At 32.4% G+C, this 24,113-nt stretch overlaps 2 long non-coding RNA genes across 2 annotated transcripts in view; both read right to left on the minus strand.

Moving 5' to 3' along the window:
- Positions 1-3,166: 3,166 nt before the first annotated feature.
- Positions 3,167-24,113, minus strand: part of LOC127732137 (uncharacterized) — a 31,335-nt gene continuing 10,388 nt past the window's right edge. The window contains exon 6 of the long non-coding RNA XR_007996074.1: positions 3,167-3,233. This is a non-coding gene — a long non-coding RNA (uncharacterized LOC127732137). The remainder of the gene's footprint in view (positions 3,234-24,113) is intronic.
- LOC127732140 (uncharacterized) lies at positions 13,254-22,744 on the minus strand. The gene is made up of 3 exons (XR_007996078.1): positions 22,620-22,744; positions 18,460-18,717; positions 13,254-13,321 (listed from the first exon to the last, which is right to left on the minus strand). It is a non-coding gene; the product is annotated as an uncharacterized LOC127732140 (long non-coding RNA).

Below are 24,113 nucleotides of genomic sequence, written 5' to 3' on the forward strand. Positions count from 1 at the left end.
TTGAAGTACTTATATGATCCAATGTATTTCTACCTTTTCGAAAGCCATTTTGCTCATCATGCAGGAAGTCGAGGTCATCAAGTTTGTGTGTTAAACGTACATTTAGAATACCACAATAGAGTTTATAAGAAGTTGGCGCTAAAGTCAAACCGCGATACGACAGAGGTCTCGAGGGTCTGACGTGGAACTCTTAGGAATTGGAGTAATAACACCTTTTGACCACATAAAAGGTACCTTCCCGGAGTTATAACAAACATTAAACATTCTAGTTAATGCCATTAACGTAGTCTGATTCTTATAAAGTTCAACGGGAATCTCATCATAACCAGGAGCTTTTCCGCTTTTAGAAGACAGTAGAGCGTTCAAAACTTCATCAACTGAAATTTCACAGTCAAGCATATCATCAAGTATAGATTGATTATTTAAGTCATAATCATAATTATTACAATTTCTATTGAGCATATTAGAAAACTCAGATTTCCATTTATATAATATATCATTTTTTTTACACGAAATAGACCCATCACTAAGTTTTACCTCCATAGGAATACTTTTTTGCCGCTCGTTTCCGACACCAATTCTACCAATCTTTTTCCAAAATTCCTTTGGATTTTTACAAGAGTTATCCAAATCTTCTTGAAACAAATACCAGTACTGACGTTTTGAACTTTGCACAGCTTTATCAAATACTTTCCGTTTATTTATAAAACAACTGCGAAACTCTTTCTTTTGATTTCGATTTTTACATTTTATCCATTTTTTTTTTTTTCAGAAATACACACTTCATTCCAGAGAATTGTTAAATCATCATTCCACCATGGTTTCCTTCACTTTCTCTTTTTATTACTAACTCCATCATGTATTCATGTTGTTTTAGATTGAAGTTTTGACGACATTTCGTTTTTTATAACGCTCACGAAATCTTCGTACACACGGTCAATGTTGTCTTGAGTGGCCTCAGAAGATTCCAAGTGCTGAATAAGCCCATTGATTTCAGAAATAGCAGAACTAGTTACAAGCCAATCATCGGGTAGATTGCGTGTATCATTTTTGGTTGTTTTACGTACATTTTGAGTTATATTCAGGGTGTTTGTTTTAATTCCAGAACTAAAATTCAACGTGAAGTCCCATGACAGGAAGGAGTGATCCGGAACTATTCTGGTCAGATTGTATTTACCGATGGCACAAGTTTCATTAATTATTTCGCTTGTTCTAGTTACTTTGAAATTATCGAAACAGTCAAGCATTTCGTATGGTACTACACAATAATCTACGACGCTACTACCACGTGAAGATACAAATGTAAAGTCGTTTTTAACTGTTTTGCGTCCATTTAAAATACAACAGTTTACGTCAATTAAGAAATCACAAAAAGTACTACCATAACTATTATGATGAAAGTCAATTACATGTCTTTCGGGTAAACTGTCTATTCCAGCAATCGAATCCGACAAATCGGAACATCTACTATTCCAATCGCCACACAAATAAAACGGAGACCCTTGAGGAAGGGTGTAGATTTTTGACATTAAGGTTTCAAAAAATTCGTTCACGTTTACTGCCCGTGTGGAGTTTTCAGGTGGCAAATATACAACACAAACACAGAAAGTGTTCTGTAAACAGTTTTTATCCTCCAATCTCACCCACAATATTCCATCAGTATCATTGTCAATTATTTCAACATCAAATTGACTGCAAATATCATTGCAAATTAAAAGTCCGACCCCACCAGAACCAGTTTTCGCTCGCACGTGAATGTTTTTACGATTAAAACCGAACCAGTTATAACCATCCACTTCAATGCCTTTATTACCGGTCAAATGCGTTTCCGCAATTCCAATCATATGCAGATTATAATATTTAAAACATGAATCTAAAAAGTTAAACTTGTCACTATGTACATTGGTATTCCATCCATTAACATTCCAAAATCCGCAAGATAACTAATGTCCACCTCCTCTACCGGAATGCGGTCTTCTGTCGAAATGCTGACTTCTACCACGACTGTAATTACCACGACCACGTCCGTTATAATTTCGACTTCGATCGTTATTGTTCGATTTCACATTTCTGTCTTGTTGATTTTGTTGATTTTCAAGGTGTTTTGATGATGTGTTGTATATGGACCTATCTACTTCACCTCTCTGACTGTTTTTATCAAATTTTGGTTTCACAACTGTTCCCTTGATATCTAACTTATGTTCGCCAATAGTTTTCACAATATGCTTCAGGCTAGCATTTAAAATCCGCTGCGCTTTAGGAACTGAATGTTCAATGAATACATTATTAAAATTCCGAGATTCTTTTAAGCTACTCTTTTTCTCCATCACTTTTCGCTTGTCTTCTGCAGACGCAAAGCCAACTACAACAACACCATGTTTTCCGGGGTGATTATCAAATTTACGCTCCGCCGATAAAGGTTTAACATCCTTTAGTCGCAAACCATCCTTGATCAATGCAGTTGCATTTTTCAACACATTTTCGGTTTCGGTCTGCGGTAAATTTTGCACAACAACAAGCAGCTTTTCGTCGTTTACAAAGGATTTCTGTTTCAATACATCTGCATAAGATTTTTCGAGACTAGTAACTTTATCCGAATCGGATACTACTTTAATATCCTCTTGAAATTTATGGGTTACCTTTTTTAATTCCTCAGACACTTTGATATCAATTAAGTTTGCAATTTGAATAGGAATACTTGTTTCGATACTATCCATCCTTTTGGTAATAATGTCAACAAAATTATTTAAACCACTTCTTAATCCGATCACTAGACCTTTTAATTCACTAATATCACTTTTATTAGAGTCTGAAGAGTGTTCACTTGAAATGAAATTCTTACTACACTGTGGTGAATCCGTTAGTCGAATAATATCATTCGCATTATCTACAGTTGTAGGTTTCAATTTCTTGACACTGTTTAAGAGGGAATCTGATTCCAATCGCCTTTTTGTCCTTCCATTACTATAGTTTAAGTTACTCACGATTCCTTCTGTGTTGACATCAGCCTTTGTGACGATTTCATTTACTTTGTGCGGAACCATCACCGACTGTACGTATGTGTCTGCTGCGCTCATATTCAGTGGATCAAATTCTAGCATATCGAAACTACTCATTATTGCACAGCAGCTAACTAACAATATAAAAAATAATAACAAGCTCAGTATTTCACAAGCAAATTTTAATCAGACTAGATATGGCATCTCTACCTCTACTTTCTAATCTTTAAAAACCTAAAAAAAAAACGTAAAAACAAAAGCATAATCAGTGTGGACTAACCCCTAAGAGGCTGTGCCAATTAGCATAGAGCTTCAGGTGGAAAGTGAAAAAAAAATTAAAAAACATAAAACTTCTGTTAAAATGAACATCTTAGGCTTATAAGACTATATTACAAATAATGAAGACAAATTGAAAGAAATCAAGCTTTATTAGCAGTCAAATAATGGTTATTATAGAAACTAGTCAATCTGAAACACTATTTTTGGTAAAATAAACTCGATATTTCCACATAAAATATAATATTAGAATTAAGAATATTGGTCACTGCAAGTAAGTATTTTAATTATATAACCTTAAAATGATAAGCTAAAAAAAATGTATCTGAAAAAAAGGTTTATTTATGGTTGCTATGGTAACAGGAAAATCAAATGGTTCAAGTGTATAAATTTTACACAAAAATAAGCAGTTTTGGGGTCAAAATGGAAAAAAATCCAGATGTCTGCAACATAAAATATGGTACTGAAAAAAATAAGTGACTATCATATAATTAAAAGAAAAATAAAATTGAGTAGACATTTGTATATATATTTGTGGCAGCTAACCAACATTATGCTATATCGGAATCAATTTTGTACAAAAACTAGAAATATTGTCACTTTAGGGGTCAATATTATAAAAATGGTTACACATATGATTTAATTTGTACTGCAAAACAAATGTCACACAAAAGCGTTTTCAACTGAGTAGGAAAATAAGCATAAAATCTCCAAGGCAACCATCTGTTTTGCATAGCAACCAACTGAGGCTGAAAATATACAATGCTGATTTTTAACAAAATGCACAAAAAGTAGGCACTTGAAGCCTGATGGGAAATAAAAAAAAAACCCAAAGCAGTCCAATTGTGCTTAAAGATATGCGAAAATCTCCTTCGCGACACTACATTCATGACATAAATGCCTAGTAACCAACTGATATTTGAAAATACCCAAGCTCAATTCATGGATAACAAGCACAATTTAAAAAAAAATGCCTGAATAAAATCAAAAATAACAAAAGAAGATCAATTATGCATAATGATATTTAAAAATATCTAAAGCAACACCGCTTTTTGCATAGCAACCAACATATGTGGTGTAAGTTGTATGCAAAGATTATTAGTAAAATAGTCTTTTGAGAGCCTGAATTATTCACCTGTCATTTTTTGTGTAAATCTTGCATCAATGATTATTTTTGATATTCAATGCTTATCAATTAAATGTGTATTTAAACATGCTAAATTTCGGGAGAAAAAACTTCAGTAAAATCATCTTTCAAGGGCAATAACTTGTATAGGCAGGTAGTTGAATATTACTGTAAATTTAACAATTTTGAAAATCTTACTTTGATGAACATTTTTGCTGTTTCCATTTTTTCCATTTTTTAGAGGCCATGTTATTAAATTCAGTTTTTTCTTTTGTCAATTATTTCATTAATGCAACAGGAAATTCATGAGAAATTATGGTTTCCAAATGTTATTCTCTGAACCATTTGCTTATTTGCTAATTGAAACCCTCCTGTATGGAAAATTGAACCCCCTGTTCATCCAAGACACTAATTGGAACATAACATAATGGTACACGTAGTTTTAAAATGCTGTGATTCCTAACCTACGCATTATTAAGATGGACAGCACATGATTTGTTATAAATTGAAATTCTGTATCATATGGAGGGTTCAGTTTTCCATGGTAGGGGGCTCAATTTTCCATGTCTAAGTTAATATGTTTCAAAATCATTTCTTAAAAGTTTTATTCATACCAAAAACTTATTTATGTATTATTTCTATATAACACAGCTGGAATAGATATGACAATTTGAAAATCTGAGGTCTATTTAAGGGTATCACAGGGGGTTCAATTTCCATTTGGGGGGGGGGGGGGGGATTTTGACCACGGGTTCAATTTTCCATATGGAAAATGGACCCAGTGTGCAATTTCCAGGGGGGTCAATTTTCCATATGACACCGGCTATAAATGTTCACAGGACATAAGACTATTCAACTACCAATCATCAGTATTTATTTTTTTATATTTTTTTCTTACGTAGTTACACTAGGACTTCAAACTCCTTGCATTGTTTCGTTAAACTGCAAACACTGCCTTAAAAGATTTCATCAATATTTAGACAATGGGGGACGACCATTTGATTTTCTTGGGGGAGGAGAGGTTTTGTGCATTGACTACTGATTTTCATCTGTTGCCATGAATCAACTACCAATCCTCTATTGTGTGATGCTAAATCACAATGATATCAACGTATTGTATAGGAGTAACGTGACGGTTGTCTCATGTAGAGCATGAACTGGTTTCCTTTCTGAAGCTCCTGAGATCATTTCTGGTTTTTGATGGGGTTTGTGTTGCTAAGTCTTCAGTTTTCTATGTTGTGTTTTGTATACTGTTGTGTGTCTTTTTGGTAGTTTTTTTTTGTCAAAGCATTGTCCATATCAAAAGAAGAAGGTGTGGTATGATTGCCAATGAGAAAACTCGCTACCAGGGACCAAATGACATAGAAGTTTACAACTATAGGTCACCGTACAGACTTCATCAATGAGCAAAACCAGTCAGTTCGTTTTCGACTTATGAGTTTGATTATCTCTTTTGTATCTTTCGTCTATCTTTTGCTAAGCATGCATATTTTTTCTGTGACTTTGCCACGTGATAATTTTTTCCCTTATAAACACAGCTGTTTCCTGGTTTATGCGTTGCAGAGTATTGATTTGCATTCTGACTTCTGCAAGGTTAATTATCTGCAGCTCTTACCAGGCCAGGATATTCATTCTTAAAATCCTTCTGCCCCCTCCCCTCGAAAATCAAAAGATCGCCCCATAAAAAAGCTTAACACCAAAATATACTTTGTTGCAAGATATATTTAGCATGAAAATGTAAAAGATATTTTTGGATAAAACTGTGGCTTATATCTTTTTTGACCGTAAACTGCTAGAAAAATTGCCATTTTAGGTCAAATTTGTCAATTTCAACACGTTTGTGATGTCACTTGTGACCTTTTTGCACTAAAGTGTCCTACAGCCTGTTGATTTATCAATAAAGTTATCATAATTTTGATAGGCTTGAATAATATTACTTTTTTGGGGGCAATTTCAGGGACCAAATAATGGCTCTTATCGTACCTCCCTCTTTGACGGATAAGACTGTGAGTCTGTGACCAAAAATACTCATCTGACTTTATTGTAGGGTTGTCATATCAAAAGGAAGTTTAACTATAACTATTGGTTAAAGAAGACTAACAATAATATAGATTTGCAAATTGAACCCAAAAAAAAACCACATCAAGTCAAAACTTTACAAAAACAAATAAAAGATAAAAGATCTAAGTTTCTAACTATTCTCAATGTTAACAGATCAAACTTTCTCTGATTTAAAAGCCTTGAAATACCTGTAACATTGCAATACTGGTTGTTAATTGACTTTTATTATAGTGAATATTAAAGTTTTGGTGTTTTTACCCTTTAAAATTTTTGTGGTTTAATCTTTACAGAGCCCCTTAGGTGCCAGGTAAATATAATTATTTTTGTTTGCCGGATATTTAATCTGGTGCGTACAAGTTTGAAAAATCGTGTGCACGAATTTGAAACTGGTGTTCGCGACTTTTAAACTGGTGCGCGCGACTTTTTAACTCATGCGCACGACTTCGAACCTTGTGTTCACAACTTTTAAACTCATGCGCATGACTTGCAAAAACTTGTGCGCACAACTTTCAAAAATTGTTCGCAAGACTTTCAAGCTCGTGTGCACCTTCGTATAGAATCAGTCAAACTTTGTTTGAAAGTTGTGCCCATTTGAAATGTTGTGTGCACGAGTTAAAAAGTCGTGCGCCCGATTTTTCAAACTGGTCCCCATCACATTAAATCTCCGGCATATGAAAATATATATATTTACATGGCACTTAAGGGGCTCCCTAAATGTTTGTATTTGTAATTAATTTGTTGTTCAATCTCTGCATCACCTAGTCTTGCAAAATTGATCAATGTTCTTTCATTGTGACTTTGATGAAGGGGGATACAACTGCAATGAAAAGTTTCTATTCTATGCAAATATATTTTAATCAGAGTTTTTTTTTTAGCTCATTCATCAATATAAGGGAGATAACATGTCTTCTACATGTATGATAGGGGACCAAATTGGACCTAACAATATTTGTATTTAAAACCGTCCCTGATTAAAAAAATTAAACATTGATTCTATATACTAGTACAATAGATAAAACATTGCAGTGTAAGATTTAGGAATAATCTTTCCGTGGATACATATATGTCAGTTATAAAATGAAAGTAGATTCAGTAAAATGACAGAATTTGTTTTGTGTCAGATGAACTAAAATAAGGAGTTGTGGTATAATTGCCAATAAGACAACTATACACCAAATACCAAAATATTATAGATCTAAGCTACTATTGGTCTTCATACAACCTTCACCATTGAGCAAACCCCATACTCTATAGCAAGCTATAAACAATGATAAAAGCCCACAGCATGAAAAAATGTTTAAAACAAATAAATGAGAAAACCCATGCCTGATTTAGCTTAAACAATAAACTAAAAAAAATATAGCAGACAGCAACCAACGACTACCACTAAATCACAGGCTCCCGACGTGGGACAGGCACTTAAAGAATGTGTGAGGCGAGGGGGTAAATATGTTTACAAGTGCTCAATCGGACAAGTCTTGTTTGTCGTGTATGTTTTTTTATTTTAGTTCATTTATATGTTTTGGAGTTTAGTGTGTCGTCCATTTTCATTGAACTAGTACACATTTTTGTTTAGGGCCAGCTGAAGCCCGCCTCTGGGTGCGGGATTTTCTCGCTGTGTTGAAGACCCATTGGTGGCCTTCGGCTGTATTCTGCTCTTTGTCGGGTTGTTGTCTTTTTGACACATTCCCCATTTCCATTCTCAATTTTATTGAACAATAGTGTAATTTAATTTAAATGCACAACATAAAAACACATTGTAAAATTCAGTTGAAAAAACTAACGAAAGGACAAAGTACGTACAAAAATATTCCTTTTGCATGTTTTGATAGCCAATTGTGTAACCAGGGTTTCACAAATGTGTAGAATTTTCTTAAAGTCTTTTTTCAAAAGTGTAAAAATATGATCAGTCACTTGAAATTGCAGGCCAAAATGCATCTTCCCCTGTATTGTTCCACATATGTATATAGCTTTGACTTGAAAGACTTCAAAATAAATTTGCAATATTATTGATGCCTCAGTAATTTTGAATGTTTTGACTTAAATTAAAATCTGCAAAGGTGAAAATATCCTTTTCTTTTAAATTTTCGCAACAAAACTTGTTCAGCAACTTCCAGCAAATACCATGTAAATTTGACTAATTGAGTCATCAGATTTTGAATTAAAGATGCTTGACCATAGTTGAAAAAGGGCAAATAATTTACGTTTAGGTCATTTTAAATAGTATGTTGTGGGTGCTTTGCTTAGAAGAGGGAGTTAAATCAATTATTAGAGTGAATTCGAATAAAATCAACTCTGTAAAGTTATCATCTGTTAAACATATAAAAAATCTCATTTGTTTATGTGAAAGGTTGGAATGAATGAATTGAATATTTCTAAAAAAAGTTCAAAATCATTTATACAATTTAGGACTTACTATCACATTTAAGGGGGGCATTACTAGGGTTGGCAGAATAAAAGAGCCTGAGAGTTCAAAATAGTGAATTGTTAATGCCCACAATGGTCAAAATTTAAGACATTTTTAACGAGTTTTTAAAAAAAAAAAAAAAATTTAAATTGTAAGCCCTCTGTGCTTCCCCCCAACCCTGAATCCGCCTTTCATTTGTCCCAAATACTTAATAATTGGCATAATCCATCTATAAACAATTTTATCCTGCAATCAGCCAACTATTGTACAAATAACAGGTACACAAATAAATTTTTGCTTTATTTGTACTTGTACAAATAAAGTCTCCTGTTATCCCTCTTCCATGTTGAGCAAGCGGTAATGTGGATATTTCTTTTTGCGTACCAGTTATGTGGGGTCCTCTTCGCGGTCCGCGTTTAAACTATGTCGATTTCTTTGAAAAGTTAGAGACAATGATTAAGATTTTAACAACTAAAGTTTCAAGTGTTGGGTGTAAATTTCAGGATAAAAACAATATATGTACATTGTCGGAAATGTAAAATTTATTTGTACTCGCTGCGAAACAGGAGATAAACTCGGCGAGCCTCGCTTTTCGTCCTGTTTTTAAAGCTCATACAAATAAATTTTATATTTTCCGACAATGTTGCATATATATTATGAAACAAAACAGTATAATAATGTTAGCAGATAAGCAGTAGGATGACATCAGGTCATCTCAGTACAGACTATTTCCGGCAGCCGTCGAGAAACTTACAAAAAGGAAAAAATGGACATTTTTGAAACCATTAGCAAAACTATTCTCTTAAAAGTCTACTCAATTTTATTTTTTTTATTAACACTATATATAGAGACTTAATATTAGGAATACAATATACATTAAACCACTGTTAGTCCGGATTTCGGTATACATATGATACAAATTAGGTCTTATTCTTTAATGTTTCCAATTCTAATTCCTTTACATTTTCCCGTTGCCATAGCAACGTATTAAAAAAACATCATCACTGATAAAAATGCTTTATATGATTGGCAATGGTTACCTTACTCTGTATTTGTAGCAAAAAAAAATCCTAGGTGGCCTGCAAATGTGTTGACTTTTGTCTATTTTTGGTACGCTCTTTGGACTCGTAACTAAGGAAACATTTTCCTTAGATACAAGATGTAAGGACATGATTTAAAAGTTTTTTTTTCCTTATATATATTCTTTATGATATAGCAAATCAATTCAGAGCATTTTAAACTGAATCTAGATTTTTGCTCATTCAAGGTTTGTACAGTACGAAGCTTGATGCTTATTGACATGGCCTCTTAATTGTTTTGAACTTTTCTTTTCAAACAGAAAAGGAGGTTCTTGAACAAGGGAGTCTTTATGAAAAAGTAAAATTGAGCAATAGTTGTATTGTTGTTATCATGATTTAGTTGATCGTGCAGTGATATCTGTGTAATAAGAGACTACAAATATGCGCATGCGTTGTTAGTCAAATCCCGTCACATTCTACCTTATTTGTTTTCGGAACTGAATACGATTTATTTTTTAGAATCTTATTGTCATGAGAAACGCCATAAGTGTTATCAGCAGAAGAATAATTGATCGCCATTCCAGAGCAGATGTGTCCCCTTTCCATCAGGTTTTCATTAAGATGGATTTGTTGTACCTTAGTCTTTAGTTTTCTATAGTGTTTTTAACCTTGAATGCCTTAACGTGTATTTTCTCTTGATTATTTCACTATTTGTGTTCAAAATATGTTTTATATATCTTTTGGATTTTCTATTTTTAAAATAATTTCTCTCTATATAAAACGTGTAGTGATGCAGTATGTTTACTTACAAAAGTTACGTTCGCAGATGTAATAATACTCATTCGAGCAAGTCCAATCAAACCAACGTCTAAAACTACTTCCAGTACTGTAAGCAACGCAATTGTATGAAGTTCCCTGTGCACCATAGCCACTTTTCCATGACTTGTACGTGGCCTGTGACTGATCAAAAGTCCAATGCCAATCTCCTTCCTTCAGGTCTGTCAATCCTTTCCAATAATAATAATTTACTACGAAATAAACATGGACAGTGCCTATTGGTGTTTTATTGATATGAGCGGCGTCGGATAGAAATCGGCCTTATACAAGGGGACGTCAACATGTAAATGTATAAGACTGATTTATTTTGGAACATTTAAATACGAAATAAAAGAGGACTTTTAATCTGTTTTGCAGGGTTCTTATTAAAACTCAATTTTCAAACAGTTACAGACTTTCCTTAAAGATTTTTTTCAACCCAAAATAGGTTAAAAGAATTATTGATATTCTATTGCATAAGGTCGATTTCTATCCGACGCAGCTCATATTATATAAATTAAATGGAAGAGTTACGCTTCAATATACTTTAATGGAGAATTTCATTCACTTTGACTACGTTTATTATTGCTTTAAGCATATTTTAGTAAAATATAAATTTTAAAGTTTAACATTAGCTACAACAATACAACTGCTTAGGAAAATTAAAGTCATGCATGTACTTTTTGGTCTGTTATCAGAAATCCATCTGTTCAGACGAATCGTCAGCTTTGACAATGTATCCACCAATTTCCGTACATCGATGCTACAAAGAAAAAGAAAAGGTATTATTAGATAAACTATGATAATCTTTTTTTTTCCAGAACTACAGTTTTTTTATGGTGTAAAGAGAATTTTTTTATCAGGTTTATTCGTTCATCTAATTATATGTGTTTCTCCTTTTTTTCCACTCCAACTACATATACCAAAACGGCAATAAACTAAAAGAGGTCGACATACAATAATTATCGATAGAATGGTAAATTATTTGTGGTTTCGTCATTGTTCTGGGAAAATATTGAAATGGCTGATAAGCACAAGTTGAAGTTTTTGCAAAATTGTGTGTTGACTCCAGTAAAATTGTCTGTTTGTACTATGCTCTGAATGATGTGAATTAATTAATTTAGGTCCTTCTGATTTTTTTAAGCATCTTTTTCTCTCTCTCTCTCTTTTTAAGCCTTGTTTCTTTTTTATTCTATATTTGAAACTGTGTTTTTATCGATTTTAGAAAATGATAATGTAACAATCTCTTTTCATATTGAATTATGTATAAAACCCTTTTTGCTATGAAACTTCAGTTTGCGAGTAGCTTGATAGTATTACTACCATTACGACTGTTGCATATGGAATTACCATAAATAATAGTCACTTTTAAGTGGTATTTTTTTTGTCCTTATACCTCTCGCCTAGATGAACAATTCTTATTCAAATCACCCTGTTGTTTTAACAGGATGTATAGAAATGCAATATTTGCTAATATAAAACCATTCAAAATTTTTAAAAGATGAAAAACATAAATATGTTATATTTGTCGTAGGACGTAACGAACCTACAGTCTTTCATCTGATTTGCTTTGTGTGTCTAAGGAATCTAGACGTTTAATGACTATACCAATTAATTCCCAATTACAAAATACATAAACAAATACATATACATACATAAATTGCATATTTTGGCGTTAATATTGATTCACTTATAGGGTCTTTGCATCGGCACTAAACACATTTATTTTAAAACCAGTTGTTGGCATGACACGGGTTATGTTCTTCTCATATATGTTATGATGGTATGATACTAAACCCCTAACGGGAAGGATTGTGCCTGATATTCATATGATGAAGACATAATCTTTCAATCAGTTTAATTGAAGTCTTGAGCTGACATGTCAGTTAACTGCTAGTAGTCTGTTGTTATTTATGTATTATTGTCATTTTGTTTATTTTCTTTGGTTACATCTTCTGACATCAGACTCGGACTTCTCTTGACCTGAATTTTAATGTGCGTATTGTTATGCGTTTACTTTTCTACATTGGCTAGAGGTATAGGGGGAGGGTTGAGATCTCATAAACATGTTTAACCCCGCCGCATTTTTGCGCCTGTCCCAAGTCAGGAGCCTCTAGCCTTTGTTAGTCTTGTATTATTTTTAATTTTAGTTTCTTGTGTACAATTTGGAGTTTAGTATGGCGTTCATTATCACTGAACTAGTATATATATTTGTTAAGGGGCCAGCTGAAGGACGCCTCCGGGTGCGGGAATTTCTCGCTGCATTGAAGACCTGTTGGTGACCTTCTGCTGTTGTCTGTTCTATGGTCGGGTTGTTGTCTCTTTGACACATTCCCCATTTCCATTCTCAATTTTATAAACAGATACCAAAAAAAGAGGAAAAAAAGAATACAACATTTTAGCATAAAAGAGAAAGTAAATGAACAGTAATAAAACACTTTACTTAACTCATTACCAGGAGAAGCCTTCAAAAACAAAACAATATAGCATTTGGTATTACAACGAACATACGTATAAGTGATTAATGAGAACTGGTAACCTACCTCAGCTGTAAACCAACCACATTGTTCGTTAGCATAATAATAACAATGTCCATTATATTTCAACCACTGCTGTTCTGAAATACAAATACTTGTAATTAAATTTGTTAGGGACATTCACGCTTCCCTTATTCAAATTGAATAACAACAAAATATAAGATATCAGGTGTTTGCATTTAGCTATCGTGCACTATCATCTGCCTTTATGTGACTGATATTGGTAGAAAATATTGTGCTTCATCTTAATTTCAATCGTGTTTTGTTTCTAGATCTTGTAGCGTGTCGTAGTACGACAAACCAGAGGCAAAAGATAGCAAGAAGACATTCAGCGAGAAGATACTGACGATGGAAATGCAAAATACGAAAGATGACAAAAAGACAAGCAAGTGAAAAAAGACGTTACGTTATAAACAAAAGACTGAGCTACACGAACCCCATCAATAATTTGGTTGTTCTCAGGTGCTCCGGAAGGGTCCCATCATTAAGGCAAAGTGTAAAATCTTGACTGGACAAGAATGACTCTTGGGATTGACTTATTGACTGAACTGGACTGTTGGACATGACTGGAATCGCATTAATATTTTTGTTTACTTTAAATGTAAAACATTCATTTAAATGGTAAAGTACAGCGTTATTTTTGTTTTCGAATGATGTTTTAGCGACATACAAGATTTCTCTTACAGGTGGTTTATTTTAAAGTTGAATGTGTAAACATTGATCAGGTTACAATTGCGATCACCTCGGGTTTTTCAGTGGGGTTCGTGTTGCTCAGTATTTAGTTTTCTATGTGGTATTTTGTGTACTGTTGTTTGTCCTTTCGTAGTTTTTTTTTTTTTTTTTTTTTTTTTTTTTGCTATGGCATTGCCAGTTTGCTTTCGACCTATTAGTTTGAATATTCCTTTGGAATAGTTCACCTCTGTTGAATGATGTGATGTTAGTTATTGATCATTCATCAAAGACAAATACAGTAAATAATTGCTAATAACTTTAACATGCCTATGGCGTTATTATATATATAGTTAAAAGAAAAAGGAAAGTTGAAAAGCTAATTATACGATTTTAGTGTATGCAATAACAAATATTGTCACATATTATATGCGTAAAATGTATAATGTCTTGTTTTGAACGGACATGTACATTTGTCACAGGTATAGCCTGCTGCCTTATGTAAATTATTTTCATAATTGTGCAAGGTTAAATATATAATTTTGATAACAAATACCAATCAGAAATTGATGATATTCTGCAGTTCTCTTTCACAACGGAGTTCTGTCTCTTCTCCGACGTTATGTTGGGGGCAAAAATCTAGTCAAGGAAGTTCATTACATGTGCTTTTATATTGTTTTTGAAGAGTTCTTAAAATTTCAATTTTATCTTCTTCTTCGAAGACTTAAAATTTAATTTCATCTTCTACTTCAGAAGTCCTTAAAAAATTTATAATTGTCTAAGGAAGTGTTTAAGTGTAATTTTAATTTCCACTTTGAAAGACGCAATTGAAAGCTTTTACTGAAGATATCATATTTAAATTTCATATTATGAAATATTTCATTTTTAGATGATACAGCAAAGGGCCCGTGGTGTTTCCTTTTGTCACCTTCAATTTGTATAGAGTATTGTTCTTTAGTAAACATCACACAACTCGTGTTTATGTAACAGTCGATTATTGATGTTCCTATCTAATTATTCGATAGAGAAGAAACAAATCAAGGAAACAAACAAAACATGAGAGAATCTCAAGAGACCGGGGGCGATCACCAGGTCAGCATCTCCTGCTATATATAAAAAAGAAGATGTATGTATGTATGCATCATTTCATTTTTTGTTTAGTTTTATTCGTTTTTATATTTGTTTCGTTCGTTTACGTAATCCACCATTTTTTACATAAGAAAATGCCTGTAACAAGTCAAGAATATGACAGTTGTTATCCATTCGTTTGATGTGCTTGAGCTATTGATTTTGCCATTTCATTAGGGACTTTCCGTTTTGAATTATCCTCGGAGTTCGGTATTTTTGTTATTTCACTTTTTACGTTGATTGTGATATATCATTTTATGACGCATGCTTCATTTTATTATGCATGCTAGTATGTTTCATCATCCATGTGAATCCACACTCAGTTAGAACGTCACAGTCAGGAATAGAAAACAATCGGTGAAATTACAAATCAGACAACTAACTGGTATATAAAGATCTCAGAGCGGGTCAATCAATTAGAGATGATGACCATTAAACTTACGTAGTGACGATTTCATTTGTGTTCCTCATAACTCTGTTAAAGTAGGTTTTGTGCAAGGAGCATTTCAAAAGAATCATCGACTTTAACAATGTATCCACCAATTTCCAGGCATCGACGCTACAAAAAAAAAATACAACTAATTAAATTATGATAATCTTTCTTTTTCAAGAACTGCAGCTTTATGATGGAGCACAGAAAATTTGTTTTATCGGGTCAATTAGTTCACAAAACTGGTTTATTTTTTTGTCTGTTTTTTCGACTCCAACTAAATGTACCCCTCCCAAAACAGCAACAAAAATACGGAGAACAACACAGAGGTCAACTAACGATTATCAATTAAAAAAGGTACATGATTTGTGGCTTAACCATTGTTTTTCTGTGAAAAAATGAAAATAACTGATCTGAGCGCATAAGTTTTTAACATTGACCCAAAAGGATTTACACATTTCAATTCATATTTAAAACAAATTTAAAATTACTTGACTAGAAATTTGAAATTTTTTAATGTTATATACAATTTCTTTTTTCGGTTGCACTTGGGACTTTAAGTTTGTGGTTGTAATAATATAATCATACACACAAATTGCGGCATTGTTTGTGTACGTAGTGTGCTGACTCCAGGTTATACTATGTTATAAATGGTGTGAATAAATTTCTTATACGTTAAAACAATGTTTGCAATATCGTTTTCTATTTCTCTTTTATTAGGTATATCTTAGTCGTTTATAATTTAAAAGATTAAAAGCAATCACGTTTTCCTCATATATATATAAGTATGTTGTAGTTGTCGATAAACGTACGCGTAAAGAACTAATCGGTATGTCATATAATTTTACTTATGTATCTAAGGAATTCTGACATTTATTGTAAACAGAATTGTAATTGCGAAATCAAACAAAAACAGCAAAAAGCAGGATGTTGACATAAAAGAGGTAGGTCCAAATTTCTGTTGACTATGTTTAACTTACAGGGACATAATCAGGAAGTTGTAAACCTGATCTGGAATTTGTTTATTAAAAACTGCACATAAATATACTTTCGACATTTTTTAATACTTCAACTGCTATAAAATATCTTGTGTTGCTTAATATTGTACTATTAAGAATATAGTATGGTAAATTAAATACTAAAACTAACATAGGAATGCTTAGAGTTTCTACTCAATGTTTAAACAGTCGATGGCCTCACTGTGTGATTGAGCCAACGAACAGCAAAAGAAACACCTTACTTAACTCATCACCCGGAGAAACCTTAAAAAACAATAATATTGCATATTGTATATACAGTGAACATATTGTATATACAGTGAACATACCGTATAAAAAAGAGAACTTGTAACCTACCTCTGCTGTAAACCAATCACATATTTCGTTAGCATAGTAATAACAATGTCCATTATATTTCAGCAACTGCTGCTCTGAAATACAAATACTTGTAATTACATTTGTGAAGGGCATTATCGTTTCCCCTATTCAAATTGGATATTAACTAATTATTAGATATCAAGTCTCTGAATTTCGTTATCATAAAATATCATCTGCTTTCATGCGGCTGAGAGTTTACGGTAGAAAATATGATAATCTTATTTGTGCTTTATCCCAATCATAGTTTTGTCTATTTCTTGTTACGACAAACAAGAGAAGAAAGGTACCAAGATGACATTAAGTACTTATTAGACGATTGGACACTGAAAATGGTACGGCAAAATACGAAAAGCAAGTCAAAAACAAGACTCTGTATGAAAAACAAAAGACTGATTTATACAAATCCCGTCGTCGTTTATTATTTGCCATGATTTTGCCACGTTGTTTTCAACCTATTTGGTTCACACTTTAGAATAACATGAATAAAGACGCTACATGGGTTATGCAGTGTGCACCAAATATTTTATGTTATTTCGTCATAGTCAGAAAAAAAAATACAGTCATTCCTTAGAAAAATATTACCACAAATTCTATGTGTAAAACGTTTACTGAATTGCTTTTACAAAACGTATATTGTTCACTGTTTAGGTTTATGAAGCCAGAGTGACAGAACAACTGACATATTTGTACTGACGTTTCAAGATTATAGCCTATTCCCTAATGTATAACATTTTAATCAATTTTGCAATATTACATAACAAACGAAGGCTCCTTATATGTATTACTGAAAAATTATTACACCAGGGTTTTCGATATCACAAACTAGTCAAAACATTTTCTAAATTTTATCATCGGTACAAGGACATCATTCGTAAGTATAAATCAACATGCAGACATCTTATATGTTCAGGTATTTCACATCCAGTCTTCTATGGTAATATTCTTTACTAAGCACAAAAATGTCGGCATTCACCTCAAAAGCTAACCAAACCTTCACACAGACTTATTATGAAGGGATATAGTTACGATACTGTTGTCATGTCATTAAAGAAGGCATATTTTGGCTTTAATATCGATTTACTTATAGGGTCTTTGCGTCTGGCCTTTGTCAATCTTGTATGTTTTTAAACTTTGGTTCATTTATATATTTCGGAGTTTAGAATGACATCCATAACCACTGAACTAGTGCACATTTTCGTTTAGGGGCCAGCTGAAGGACGCCTCCGGCTGCGGAATTTCTCGCTGTGTTGAAGACCCATTGGTGGCCTTCGGCTGTTTTCTGCTCTTTGGTCGGGTTGTTGTCTCTTTGACACATTCCCCATTTCCATTCTCAATTTTATCCTATAATAACTCCTCTTTATTTGGGCGCTAATAAGTGTAGTAAGATTTCTTGATAGTTTACCTGCTACTATAGTATAAGATCCATATTCAGTCAGTTTGTATCAGAATATGATATACTGAAGGGGGTTGCTCTCAACCAATGAAATAACGAGATTTTCGTGAGAAACGAGATATTAAGATGCACTTTTTTTCTTGACAGGGTCATCTGAACAATATGTCTGCTGAAAGTGTTTTTAAATAATGTTTATATAAATGTTTTCAAACTGAGACTTACTGCTGAAATCATCTTCCAAAACATTAATTTTACCATTAAGATTCTTAATTTTGCTCCCAACATCACTTTTCAACTTTCCCAAATTACTCTCTAAGGTACTGATAGTCTCTCCAATGTATGTTTCCAGTGCAGTCAGAGCTTTTCTGGTGTCATTGAAGCTTTTCTTTGATTCCTCAGTCAAACACGGTAAGCACATTGCAGATTTGCATATGCAAACAAGAAGAACTAGTGTTACTGCGAACATTACTCGTCTATGCTCTATATAAACAGAAACAAACAGATTGACTATTTCACGATGAACAACACATACTACGTAGTAAATTAACTGCAGAAACATAGCCAGGTTGCAGTTTCACAGAGACTCATTGATAAACTATTCTATAAACATGAATTTGTCATTACGAATTGAATTTGTTAGACCAAATTCAATTTTAATAAGTTGTTATGAATTTCTTCAATTCTTAATTACGTTTTTTTTTTTTAATTCACTTTAAAAAATTTTACAAATTGGTTTTTCTAATTAAATTTGAAATAATGTATTATAAAACATACGGAAGCCAATTAAGTACCTTCCAAAAATGTATTTTGAATTCGAAATCACGTATTAGAAAATCGTGATCAGGGTTTAAAATCGTTATAATGATAATTATTAATCACATTCTTTTGCAATTCATTATTACAAATTAAATTTTCTTTATAATAGATTTCTACGATTCGTGATAACGGATAGATTCGTTATAATTACTATAACAAATTTTTAAAAATCTATGTATATGTAAGAGAATGATAATCCCTTTCTTCATGATTCAGTACGAGCGTTAGCGAGTACTTATCATGAAGTAAGGGATTATCATTCTCTTACAAACTTAGAATATTGTAAAGTGCTCAAGGCTCAAATAATCTATTAGTGTCAATTAGTGTCATTGTCAGTGCAATGTTTATAATTGATGCATGACTTCCTTTTTCGGCATTTCATTTATGGATTAGTTTTAGTGATGTTAGGACATTCTTATAATTTGGGAAATATTAAAAAAAAAATGCGTTATAGACATTAGGTGATAACAGTCCAAAGAAAAGGTAGGAATTGTATATGTTTCCTGATTGTGAGTATGAATGTATATCATGCAATATTTTAGTGAGGAATTATCCTTTTCTTATTTACAGTTTAAATAATTAACAATATTTGAGTTACAACTATATTTATTTTCACAGCCAATATTTTGGTCCGGCTTCTTAAATCAAATACTATTTCATTATGACAGGGGAATGTTCAAATAAAATGCCTTTAAAAGTTTTAAATATATTCAAAACTAAAATTAAATTCCTTTTTTTTTTTAATTTTAACGGAATATTGGAAATAACTTTTCTTCCCAACCGCTAGTCCAGTTATCAGAGTTTTGGAAAGCTAAAGATTTAGGTTGTTTGTGATTTTAAAACTTTTTTTTTCTTTTTTTGCATTGCTTTGATATTGTTTAATTTTTTAGTAATTTAAAGTTATTAATATATTCATAATAACATTAAAGGTACCAGTTTTACTGCACCAGTAGACTTCAATTTATTTTGATTTTTTTGTTTCACAATTCAACTTTTAGTCATTTTCAATCACTGTGTGATAAATCCTTTCAATCTGATAAATGTGCTTCGGGGCAGTTGTAACTCATTTATAGAAACTCTTTGTTTTGAACTGTAAATACCCAAATAATAGGATAATCCCTTACTAAGAACATGATTTACATTCATTGTTCACAATTCAGAGACATCAAATTCTACAATTTCATTGGTCGAGAGCACTTTGCTATATTCTAATATAATTGAATTTATTCATGATCACGAATTACAAAACTAATTTAATCCGTATTGAATGTAACGAATTTATTATAATGAACAACAAATTGAACTAGTTTTCGTTTAATGATTATCTTGAAACCGCCTCGGTTGAATTTTAGCCATGCCAGTATGCTCGAATCGTGTTTGTGGTCCTGGGTGGAAACATTCCTGCATAGTCAAACTTATGTCATGAATTCAAAGAAATTTGTCATTCACATTTCTTTGTTAACCATATAGACTAAAACATTCTATATTATATCATAGCTTGATATTTCCAAAAGTGTCTGTGAGGCTTGGAGATTCTGAACAGTTTTGAATTAGATTTCCTCTATGTCTATACCAATATACAACAAATGTACATATATATAAGAAGATGTGGTATGAGTGCCAATGAGACAACTCTCCATCCAAGTCACAATTTGTAAAAGAAAAACAATTATAGGTCAAAGTACAGTCTTCAACACAGTGCCTTGGCTCACACCGAACAGCAAGATATAAAAGGCCCCAAAAATGAAAGACTCGTATAGAAACGCAATCGTTAGTCTTAACTGAAGAGGTTATATTTTAATTTCATATCATGAAAGGGGGCATCAATGGCCGATATTTAGTCGAACTACTGTACCTTTATATATGAACAAATAATGGGACACTGTAAATTATTCCGTTTTGTACGACTTTGCCCCCAGCAGAGCTATAGAAAAATAGTACATCAACTTGTGTTACACGGACACTTTTTAGATGATACACGGACAATTTTTACTTGTTACACGGACTCGTTTTATGAATAGAATCTCTCGTGCATGATCAGTGAGTTCATGGGCACACTAAATTTCAATTAGATTTTAACTTTTTGTCTCACCGACATATTTTCTGTCTTTTTTATTAAAATATTTACGTTGGCATCAATAATTATATTTTTTTTCAAACAATTCCAGTTTATTACTATTCATATCAGTACACTAAGGGATTGACCATTTCACTTCAAAAGGGGGGCTATGGTTTTTGTTTAATCCTAAAAAAAACTGATCCCCAATTTTATTAGAAAAAATATATTGTGGTCAAGCAGAAGACAAAATAATGTTCTGATTCCTGATTTTCCGAACATCGTATATAAAAGTGCTAATTTCGAAAAATAAAGCGTTGAAAAACTAAATAATTTTCTTACTCAGAAAAAAAACATATCCCCCTTTTGAAGCTAAATGGTCGGTCCGTAAATGTTTTTTTCTCAATATATGGACATGAATAGTATTCTTGACAATGCTGAAAGTAATGAAATGCTGGTACCAACGTTTATATTTCAACAAAAAAGACAGAAAATATATATATATAAAAATCAAATCTTATCAAAAGATAAAATCCCTATCAACTCACCAATGCACGATTGATCCTAAAAATAAAACGTGTCCTTGTATTACATGTTCAAATAGGCAGCAATTTGTGAAGAAAATCATTCAACTTATGTCACCAATTTTGGACGGTAAGCCGCAATTGGATCATATTGTGACGCGTGTTTAATCCTGATCAACCCTATTAGAGACATACAAACCTATAAGCATGATTTTTTTTAAATCCAAAATATATGCCTATATATATATACATGTATATATATATATCTAATAACAAGACAAAAACCATTTTTTCATAACATTTCATTCACTAATTCATTCTTTTTATACATTTATATATATATATTGAATTCATATACATTTGTGAGCAAACGTATGATTTTTATTATTTTTAAGGGGAATGGCTCATCCTGCATTTTTCAACAAATAAAGGATCAAGCCTGTTTATTTTAAATTTATTTTAACCATCCTCCTTTTTTCCATTTTTTCCCAAATAAAAATCAAATGTTAGCTTGCTTACCTCTGAAATCTTTGTCATACATAACTTACTTGCGAAGTTGCATTTTAAAAAGTCTCAAAAGTGTACGACATTCATCTTTTACTTGACATGGTTTTTTATAGAATAATTAGATTCTTGAATTTTTCGAGAAAAAAAACTATCGGCTGAAGGGAAGTGAAAAAAAGATTGTTTAAACTGTAACTTACATAATTTGGTATATGGCCATTTATGTTTCTAATCTGTTTAATTTTGCTACTTCTTCTTAATGTAAAATGTACTACTTCTTTCTTGAAACGCCGGATAGTTCTTCTGCACTTGTAGTCAGGTGAAAGTCTCGGCTATCGCCTTGGACCTTCACCTGACTACTCGTGCAGAAAAACTATCCGGCAATGGTTGTTACCGGCCTGTTTCTTTGTTACCTTTGTATTGTATCTAATACTTCTTTTACATAAAAGAATGATTTATCCATATATTAAACGAGTACTCACCTAATGCCAATTAAAATGGTTGATTTTCTCCAGTTCTTTTACACAAGGTATTCCTGTCTCTTCTCTGACGTTATGTTGCACAATTCTATTCAAGGAAGTTCATAACATGTGCCTTAAATTGTACTTGAAGATCTAGAGTTCTTCAAATCTAAAATTATCTGATTCTATGAAGACTTAAAATTTGATGTTATCTTCAACTACAGAGGTACTTATATTTACTTAAACTTATAAAAATAGATTTTTGATTTAGGAAGTGCTTTAAATGTAAATGTAATTTCTACTTAGAAAGACTAGTATAGAAACGCAATCGTTAGTATTAACTTAAGAGGTGATATTTTAGTTTCATTTCATGAAAGGGGCATCGATGGCCGAAATGTAGTCGAACTACTGTATTATTAGCCTGTCATTACTGAGGTTGTGCTTTCGAATTCCGCACGTGTCAGGTACGCTCAACTCCAATCTTTATTGACTGAAGGTAGGTGGTTCGCTCCGTGCACTCCGGTTTCCGCCACCAATAAAACTGACCGCCACGAAATAGCACAAAAGTGCTGAAAGTTAAACCTCTATCAATCAATCAATCATATCATGAAATATTTCATACTTTCGTTTCGTTTTGTTTTAGCATGTTTTTTTTCGTTTTATTTGTTTGTGAAATATCTTTTTTAAAATGCATGCTTTTTTTCTGTTATATTGATTTTTAAATGATAGAAAAAAAAGAACCGTGGTGTTTACCTTTCAAGTTGTGTATGATTTCGATCTTTAGTAAAAAGCACATAACTCGTTTTAAGAAACAGCAGATTATCTCAGTAATCGATTGAGAAGAAACAAATCAAAGTAACAAACAAAAAACTAAGGGAATCTCAATTGACTAGTTGCGTCCACAGGGTAAGTGTCTCCTACTATGTATCATCCTCCATGCGAATACACAATCAGTTAAGATGTCAGTCAGGAATTTAACACGGTCGGTAAAAATTCTGGTATATAAAGATCTTAGACCGTGCAAACATGTCGCTATTGAGTTGACACACAAACACATCGTATTGGTCAATCAATTCGAGATGGTGACCATTAAACTTAAGTAGTGACGATTTCAGTCGTTCTTATTCAATACCCTATTTGAATAAGTTTTGTGCAAGGAGCATATCATGTTCTAAAATCAATATAAAGTGAACGTACATGAGCGAAACGGATTAATATAGATATGTCAACGTCATACGATGTGACTGAGGGTATGTTACTGCTGAAAAATTGGAACAGCTGGAAGGTTTACATCACTGTGTAAGTAAAAGATTATAGATTGGTGGAACTGCTCGTATCTAATACAAATTTTTTGTCTGTCTCGGTTACAGATCCTATCTATCATTTCTAAAAAAGATTTGCATGAGACACTTCAACATTCATTGTTTTGTTATACTATTTGTTTTACCTTATTTCTATGGTTTGACACAAGTTATTCAGAAAGTATTGAAATAAAAACAAACTGTCCTTTCCAAA

This window comes from Mytilus californianus, unplaced genomic scaffold, assembly GCF_021869535.1.
Source record: "Mytilus californianus isolate M0D057914Y unplaced genomic scaffold, xbMytCali1.0.p SCAF_22, whole genome shotgun sequence".
NCBI lineage: Eukaryota > Metazoa > Mollusca > Bivalvia > Mytilida > Mytilidae > Mytilus > Mytilus californianus.